Source organism: Emys orbicularis, chromosome 18, assembly GCF_028017835.1.
Source record: "Emys orbicularis isolate rEmyOrb1 chromosome 18, rEmyOrb1.hap1, whole genome shotgun sequence".
Lineage (NCBI taxonomy): Eukaryota > Metazoa > Chordata > Testudines > Emydidae > Emys > Emys orbicularis.
Window position 1 is genome coordinate 22,845,384 of NC_088700.1, and position 8,737 is coordinate 22,854,120.

General features: G+C 53.9%; 1 non-coding gene across 1 annotated transcript; it reads right to left on the reverse strand.

Annotated features, from left to right (window-relative positions):
* Nucleotides 1-545: 545 nt before the first annotated feature.
* On the reverse strand, nucleotides 546-617 carry TRNAE-UUC (transfer RNA glutamic acid (anticodon UUC)). Its single transcript has one exon. It is a non-coding gene; the product is annotated as a tRNA-Glu (tRNA).
* Nucleotides 618-8,737: the final 8,120 nt, after the last annotated feature.

Below are 8,737 nucleotides of genomic sequence, written 5' to 3' on the forward strand. Positions count from 1 at the left end.
TACTTTCTTGGCCTGCCTTATGCTCCCTTGACACTGGACTTGCCAGAGTTCATGCTCCTTTCTATTTTCCTCACTTGGCTTTGACTTCCAGTTCCCATGGGACTAAATGAAGAAGCGCATCTCCACTTGCTGATTGCAGGACAAGCTGCTTCCCATTTTTGCCGTACTTGGACCCCACTCCCCTGTGTCAAGAGAGGTGGCAAAGGAAGAGCTTCCCTGACTGGGAATCAAACCCAGGGAACAGTAGTGAGAGCACCAAATCTTGACCACTAGACCACCAGGGAGAAAGGCTGCCTCTGTACCTGGGCCCAAGACCAGCTAGGGCCATGTATGAGATAGCCAGCAGTGCCAGGAGCAGCCAGAGAACAGGTCAAAGGCCCTTTGAGAGCAGGCCCTGGAGGACATTGGAGTTTGAAAGGAAGGATGGGGGAAGGTGAACGAAGGAGAAAAGAAAGAGACACTGGAAAAGGAGAAAGAAGAATTTAGAATACACTAAATTGAAAGGCCTGGGCAGCGCATGAAAACAGGCTCTAGGCTGCCAAAGGTTCCCTGACCAGGAATTGAACCCAGGCTGCAGCGGTGAAAACACTGAATCCTGACCACTAGACCATCAGGGAGATGATATGTGCTGGACCCCCCCCGTGTGGTAAAACGCAGCACAGGCACCTCTGCACTCCAGCTGACTGCAGGGAATGGTCAGCCAGAAGGGCCAAGGCAAAAGGCTCAGCTTGCCTTCTCTGAGGATCAAACTCATGACCTCCAGATTACGAGACTGATGCGATGCTGGCTGCGCTAAGAAGGCTCCTGCCACTGCCAGCTCCGTGCTCTTTGCCACCTGACAGCACACTTCAGTTCACCTACAGGACAGCGTGTCACATCACCTGCCTGAAGACAGAAACAGCCCACCTGGCTACCCCTGCCACTGGCCCCTCCAGAGAGCGGACAAAGTGGGTCAGACCAGTGCTCCATCTGCTGCAAGAGCCTCTCTTCTCACAGCATCCCGTCCCATGCCGGGGACGAAGAGAAGAGGACAGTTTTGACTGAGTCGCCCCCTCCCCCACCTTCTGGCAGCTGGAGGTTTCGGGACCCGCGGAGCATGGGCTCGTGCCCCTGACCATCTTTGCTAACAGCTGTTGAGGGACCGATCCTCCACGAACTCATCTCCTTCTTTTGGGAACCGCTTATGGGGTTGATATAGAGGTGTTCTGTTCGTTTCTCCTTTATTCTCTATCCTTCTCCTAATGCTTCCTAACATGCTTCTCTGAGCTTTTTCCACTGCCGCTGCCCATCGAGCGGATGTTTTCAGAGAATTCTCCACCACCATGCTCCAAAACCTCTTTCTTGAGTGGGAACAGCTAATTTAGACCCCATCCTTTGGAAGGCAGAGTTGGGGTTAAGTGGAAAGTAACGCAGATCGGAAAAATTATCAACACTGAATTTCATCTGCCATTTTCTTGCCCAGTCCCCCAGTTTCGGCAGACCCCTTTGCAAGTCTTCGCACTCAGCTTTGGACTTGACTGTGTTGAGAAAGTTTGCATCGTCTGTCAATTTTGCCACCTGACTCTTCACCCCCTTTTCCAGCTCATCTGTGGATAAGCACAGGTCCCTCTCCAGATCCTTGAGGGACCTGTGCTGGTACCTGCCTCCAGTGTGAAAACAGACCCTTAACGCCTGCCCTTCCTTCCCGACCTCTTAGCCACTCACTGCAGAGTCCTGCACTTAGGACGGAAGAATCCCATGCACTGCTACAGACTAGGGACCAAATGGCTAGGAAGCAGTTCTGCAGAAAAGGACCTAGGGGTTACAGTGGACGAGAAGCTGGATACGAGTCAACAGTGTGCCCTTGTTGCCAAGAAGGCTAACGGCATTTTAGGCTGTATAAGTAGGAGCATTGCCAGCAGATCGAGGGACGTGATCATTCCCCTCTATTCGGTATTGGTGAGGCCTCATCTGAAGTACTGTGTCCAGTTTTGGGCCCCACACTACAAGAAGGATGTGGAAAAATTGGAGAGAGTCCAGCGGAGGGCAAAAAAAAAAAAAAAGATTAGGGGGCTGGAGCACATGACTTATGAGGAGAGGCTGAGGGAACTGGGATTGTTTAGTCGGCAGAAGAGAAGAATGAGGGGGGGATTTGATAGCTGCTTTCAACTACCTGAAAGGGGGTTCCAAAGAGGATAGATCTAGACTGTTCTCAGGGCTGATCCACACTAAACCCCCAGTTCGAACTAAGATACGCAACTTCAGCTACGTGAATAACGTAGCTGAAGTCGAAGTATCTTAGTTCGAACTTAAAGGTACTTACCGTGGGTCCACACGCGGCAGGCAGGCTCCCCCCTCGACTCCGCGTACTCCTCTCGCGGCGCAGGAGTACCGGCGTTGACGGCGAGCACTTCTGGGATCGATTTATCGCGTCTAGACAAGACGTGATAAATCGATCCCAGAAGATCGATTGCTTGCCGCCGAACCAGCGGGTAAGTATAGACGTACCCTCAGTGGTACCAGATGACAGAACAAGGAGTAATGGTCTCAAGTTGCAGTGGGGGCGGTTTAGGCTGGATATTAGGAAAAACTTTTTCCCTAGGAGGGTGGTGAAGCACTGGAATGGGTTACCTAGGGAGGTGGTGGAATCTCCTTCCTTAAGGTTTTTAAGGTCAGGCTTGACAAAGCCCTGGCTGGGATGATTTAGTTGGGAATTGGTCCTGCTTTGAGCAGGGGGTTGGACTAGATGACCTCCTGAGGTCCCTTCCAACCCTGATATTCTATGATTCTATGAATGAGGCTGTTGTTTGTAGGAACCTGCCTCATTTGCTCTAGAAGTTGGAAAATGTATAGACAGTAAGGGACTGTAGGAAGAGAAAAGATTAATAGATTGTATGACCAGTAGGGACCATTGTGATCATTTAGTCTGACCTCCTCCATAACACAGGCCATAGGATTTCCCTAAATTAATTCCAGTTTGAATTAGAGAATATCTTTTAGGAAATATCCAGTATTAATCTGGGGTGGGGCCAGAGATGAAGGGTTTGGGGTGCAAGAGAGGGCCCTGGGTTGGGGCAGGGGGTTGGGATGCGGAAGGGGGTGAGGGCTCTGGCTGTGGCTCTGGGGTGGGGCCAAGGATGAAGGGTTTGGGGTGCAGCGCAGAACCCCTGTGGCTGTCCCTCCACCTAGGACCCAGAGGGAGATGCCAGCAGCTTCCCAGGAGTTGCGCGGAGCTGGTAGGGAGCCTGCCTGCACCAACAACTGGACTTTTAATGGCCCGGTCAGCAGTGCTGACAGGAGCCGCCAGGGTCCCTTTTCGACCGGGCGTTCTGGTCGAAAACTGGACAATTGGCAACTCTAGTGACACACCTCAAATGTCATCTATTCACAACAGCCAGAAACTATATGAGGCTCCTAGGCCACATGGCCTCATGCACTTACATGGTACAACATGCGAGACTGCACCTCAGACCTCTCCAGAAGTGGCTGGCCCAGGGCCGGTGCAAACTAGGCGGTCGCCTAGGGTGCCAAGTGGTTCGGGGCGTCCAAGATTTTTCCTCCCTCCCCTCCCCTCCTTTCCCTTCACACAGAGTGCGGCGCGGCTGATTGGGCGCCTGGCCTGATTTAGCCGCTCCCATTGGCCTCCAGCAGGCAGAGTCCCTCCCCCGCTCTCCCCCTGCCTCAGCGTTGCGTCGCCAGCATGCTGCGGTGGAGGGGCTGTGGGCTCCGCAGCCTGTTTGTTTTGGCTCCACGTGGAGCCAGCGGCTGGAGCAGCATGGTGGTAAGGGGCTGTCCGGGGGTGGGGGGAGGGTTGGATGGGTCGGGAGTTCTGGGGGGGTCTCTCAGGGGGCAGGGAGTGGTTGGATGGGGCGTGGGAGTCCCGGGGGTCTGTCTGGGGGTGTGGGTGTGGATAAGGGTTGGGGCAGCCAGGGGACAGGTAGGGTGGAGAGTCTCAGGAGGTGGCAGTCAGGGGACAAGGAACGGGGGGTGGGGGGGTTGGGCATTCTGAGGGGGGCGGGAAGTGGGAGGGAGTGGATGTGGGTGGGGCTTTCCCCCCCATCCTCTTTTTTGATTGTTGAAATATGGTAACCCTAAAAAAGCGGTGCCCTGGCTCAGCAGGGAGGAGCTGCCTTCCAGAGGCACCGGAGAGCCAGAGCGTTGGTTGTGGGGGTGGCGAGCCCCAGCCATGGAGGAGCCAGCGCGGCACAGGGGGGCAGCAGCCCTGCAAAGGCGGCGGCACCGCTAGCGGGGAGCAGCCGCGCCCCCTGCCCCTCCTGCCCAGGCTGCGGCCTGGCGCGCCCTCCCCCCCCAGGGGCTCCTGCAGGCTGCAGCATTTGTATGTGGTGGGAGGCCCCCGTGTGCCCCCCGGCTCCCCCCTCGCCATGCTCGGGCTCTGCGGCTCCCAGGCATGTGAGCTACCAGGGCGCAGGGCCCTGAGCCTACTCTGGGAGGTGCAGCAGCAGTGGCGGCTCACACTCCCGGGAGCCGCAGAGCCCGACCGTGGCAGGGGGGAGTCGGGGGTCGCATGGCAGGCCTGCAGCCGCTGCAGCCTGTAGGAGCTCCTGGGGGGGGTGCCTGGCCGCAGCCTGGGCAGGAGGGGCGGGGGGCGCGGCCGCGCCACCACTTTTGCAGGGCTGCTGCCCCCCTGCGCCGCGCTGGCTCCTCCATGGCTGGGGCTTGCCGATGCTCTGGCTCTCCAGTGCCTCCAGAAGGCGGCTCCTCCCTGCCGAACTGCTGCAGCGGCCCAAGCCCGGCAAAGCCAGTGAGTGGACTCGGGGCGGGGACCACGGGGGTGGGGTGGGGTGGGGAGGGCTCATGGGAGGGCTGTGCACCCTCCAGGGGAGTTCAGGGGGCGGGGAGGGGGGAACCTGGTCTGGGGAGCAGCCCCTGGGCATGGCTGGCCCCTGGGCAGGCTGGCCCCTGGGGTCTATAAAGGCTCGTTGGGATTTGCCCCTCAATTAATTGATGGGGGGGGGGGGGGGCGCAAGGTGGAAGTTTCGCCTAGGGCGCAAAATATCCTTGCACTGGCCCTGGGCTGGCCCCAGTGTACTTGCCAAGCCATCTTCATGTGGACACTGTACTCACAACACCATCACAGGGCCTCATCTCGCTAGAGTGGTGGCTGGATCCTCAAAATGTTTGTGGTCTCAGACGAGGGTTGGGAGCCCACCTGGTGCCCTCAGAACTCAGGGCCTTTGGTCTTGTGCACAGTTCTCTCTTCATACCACCATCAGAGAGCTCAGAGTGGTTTGTTTTGCCTGTCAGATGTTCCCATCTCACATCAAGGGCAAAAGTTAATTTGTCCTTATGGACAATTGTGCAGCCTAAACAGTCAGGAAGGAGCTTGCTCTTCCCTCCTTTGTCAGGAAACAACTGACCTATGGGAATTTTGTATAGCCCATTCAATCAACCTCAAGGCCTCTTATCTTTCGAGGCACAGAATGAGCTGGCAGATCACCTAAATAGGTCTTTCTCCAGTCACCACAAGTGGTCTCTTTGCCAGGATGTAGCCAGAGACATGTTTGCACCTGCTTTGACCTACACCTGTGATATAAATGAATTCCTCTTGCAAGTCACACCCTCTAGTTCAGATGTTCCTTCTGTCTCCTCCTCCTCTTGAGCTCTGACTCTTTCCATGGCAGGTGAAGCGATCTTTGTCTATAGTTTGTACTAAGTTTATAAAGTGTTTTAGAGTTCTTTGGCATGACAGGTGTTGAATATTCAAAACAGAGACGGAGAACTGAACAGATAGTTCCCAAGTGACAGCTGGTCTGCACACAGACAGTTTTTCCCTTAAAGGAGTGCTAGGTTACGCCAGGTCCTGTGCTTTTCCCTCGCTCCTCTACAGAGAAAACATGGTTAGAGACAGAAAGAAATGCCCCAAATACCACAATTTGTCTTCTTCAGTCAGCACCACTGCCTCACTCCAAGGAATATATTTAATGTGTTCCCCCCACACATTGATAGTGTCTGGCTAGTCCCTTATTGTTTCCTCAGGGCTTGAATTATGGTGCAATAATTCATGCCTAGTTGCATCGATGGCACTCAGCTCTCAGTTTTGTGTCTGACAATGCTCAAGGCATGAATTATTGCACTATAATTCACACCCAGTCATATTTTATTGCCTGAACATCCCCTAAATGACAAAGCCGGGTTAATTAAGTAGAAATACAGTCAAAACTTGGGGAAAGCAGTTGGTGGCAGGAAGGGCCATATACTTATGCTCTTTATATTACCAGATTTGCCCATTACTTTGGGGTATGCTCATTTCACAGCCCAATTTGTAGAATATCAGGGTTGGAAGGGACCTCAGGAGATCATCTAGTCCAACCCCCTGCTCAAAGCAGGGCCAATCCCCAATTAAATCATCCAACAGATTTTTGCCCCATATCCCTAAATGGCCCCCTCAAGGATTGAGCTCACAATCCTGGGTTTAACAGGCCAATACACAAAGCACTGAGCTATCCCGCCCCTTATTAGGGCTGTGTGTGTTGGGGGGGGGAGTGGGGTGGTGGTGTGGGGGTGGTGGTCTGTAATTCTATCAATGTTCTGCTTGTGTCACTTGTGTTCTCACATGGAGCTCTACTTCTCACTGCTGCAAATTCCCTCCCAATAGAGCTATCCTGCAGGACCTAGGTTCCCCAGGGCTGGGTTCTTCCAGCCCCAGAATCAGGCTAAGACACACACACAACAGAATGCGTCTGAGAGGACCAGGTTAATCAGCACTCCCAAGCTGTCACCCTCATATGTCCCAGGTTCAGCATGTCCCTATCCCCACTTTCATGTTACAATTGTTCTGGTAGTAACCCACATGATGAGCAAACCCGACAGGATTTTTGGGCGCTGCCAGGATCTTTAACTTAGGTTGCAGAGCGAATGGGGAAGCCAAAAACCACCCGCGGGGGGGGAGGGGGGGGAAGAGAGAGAAGCAACTAGCTTAACCATGAAAGTTATTTATTGTCAGGTACTAACCATACAAGGGGAGCCAAACAAGCAAACAAAACAGTTATAATATTAAATCTAACTTAAATTTGATTATAAAAGTCAGGTTTAGAAAACTATAACTGATCACACAAGTCAGGGTCAGAAGGCTAAACCTAGAGAGAGAGGCAGGCGGGGGAGAGGATAGGGTTTTCACCACTCCGTGAAGCTTGAATCGATCGGGGTTCCCAGGTGGTGGTGGTAACTGAAGATCCAGAGAGCCCCCAGCATGATCACTCAGGAGAAGATGAAGTCCCAATGGAACTGATGCAGATTTTGGATCCAGGCATCAGAACACTTACTTGAGCATGGGTAGGGGTTTTTGTAGGGAAAGAACAATGGCTCAAGGGAGAACACTAGACTTGTTTATGGGTAAACTGATGGCTCAAGGGAGTATACCAAAGTTGTTTTGTTCAGGCTAGACCAGGGGTGGCCAACCTGGGGCTCCGGAGCCACATGTGGCTCTTCAGAAGTTAATATGCGGCTCCTTGTATAGGTGCCGACTCCGGGGCTGGAGCTACAGCTGCCAACTTTCCAATGTGCCAGGGGGTGCTCACTGCTCAACCCCTGGCTCTGCCATAGGCTCTGCCCCCACTCCACCCCTTCCTGCCCCCTCCCCTGAGCCTGCCGTGCCCTCGCTCCCCCCCCCCAACCTCCTGCAGGCCACAAAACAGCTGACGGGGGGTGCATGAAGGGATGGGGAGGTGCTGATCGGTAGGGCAGCCGGTGGGCAGGAGGCACGGGGAGGGGGGGAGCTGATGGGGGGCTGCTGACATATTACTGTGGTTCTTTGGCAATGCACATTGGTAAATTCTGGCTCCTTCTCAGGCTAAGGTTGGCCACCCCTGGGCTAGACAATAGGAACTGATCATTCCTGGCTGTGGGCAGTGTTCCTTCGAGGGAGCTCACAATGCAACTAGGCAGCTTCACTATTTTGGATACCAATAAAGGATTTATGACTAGAATTGGTCTGATAACTGCTGAGCTGGGTGTGTGCAGGCATAGGCTCATTAACATCTGGAGCAGAGATCCTCCATCATACGGTGCTTCCCTGCTTTTCTGGTCCCAGAGTTCAGTGTGGTTCCTGCCTTGGAATCTCTGTTCTCCATTCTGTATGCTAATGGAGATGCCTCCCTGTCCCATCTCCCACGCAAATGAGGCTAGGGAAGTTTCCTTAATCCTGTCACCCTTGTCTGGAGGGGTTGAGGTGTGTCTCCCATGGCCTTTTCATTGCTTTTTGTAAGTCTTTCTTCTGATCGGCTTTGGTTCAAGCAGAGGTGGGGGAGGTCTTTCGTGAGTCAGACAGGCTGGACACTGCACCCTGGTTCCCCAAGAACACAGAGCTGCTAGGTAACATTTACTGGTGTCTTGCTTTAGTCTGGAGAGGAAGAACTGGGGCAATCTTTTTGTCACTCACAAAACAATTAACAAAGAAGAGGCTTAAGTACAAATATTTCAGTGCACGCACACTATCCATGCTTACCCACGCAGGTACCCTGCATCCATGCTAGCACCATCGGAACCATTTCACTTGAAATGCCCCTGCGTACCTAACCGAAAGCTGTTGGCTCAGTGCCCAGAAATGGTGGAGTCTAGGAGATTTCAAAAGGCTACCAGAGCACTGTGGAGCAGTCGTGGGATGACTATCAGAACCATTTAAGTCCAAGGCCGGCGCAACCCATTAGGCGACCTAGGTGGTCGCCTAGGGCGCTAACATTTGGGGGGCAGCAACCGCGGCAGTTGGATCTTCGGCCGCCCCGGTTGGGGGCGGCATTTC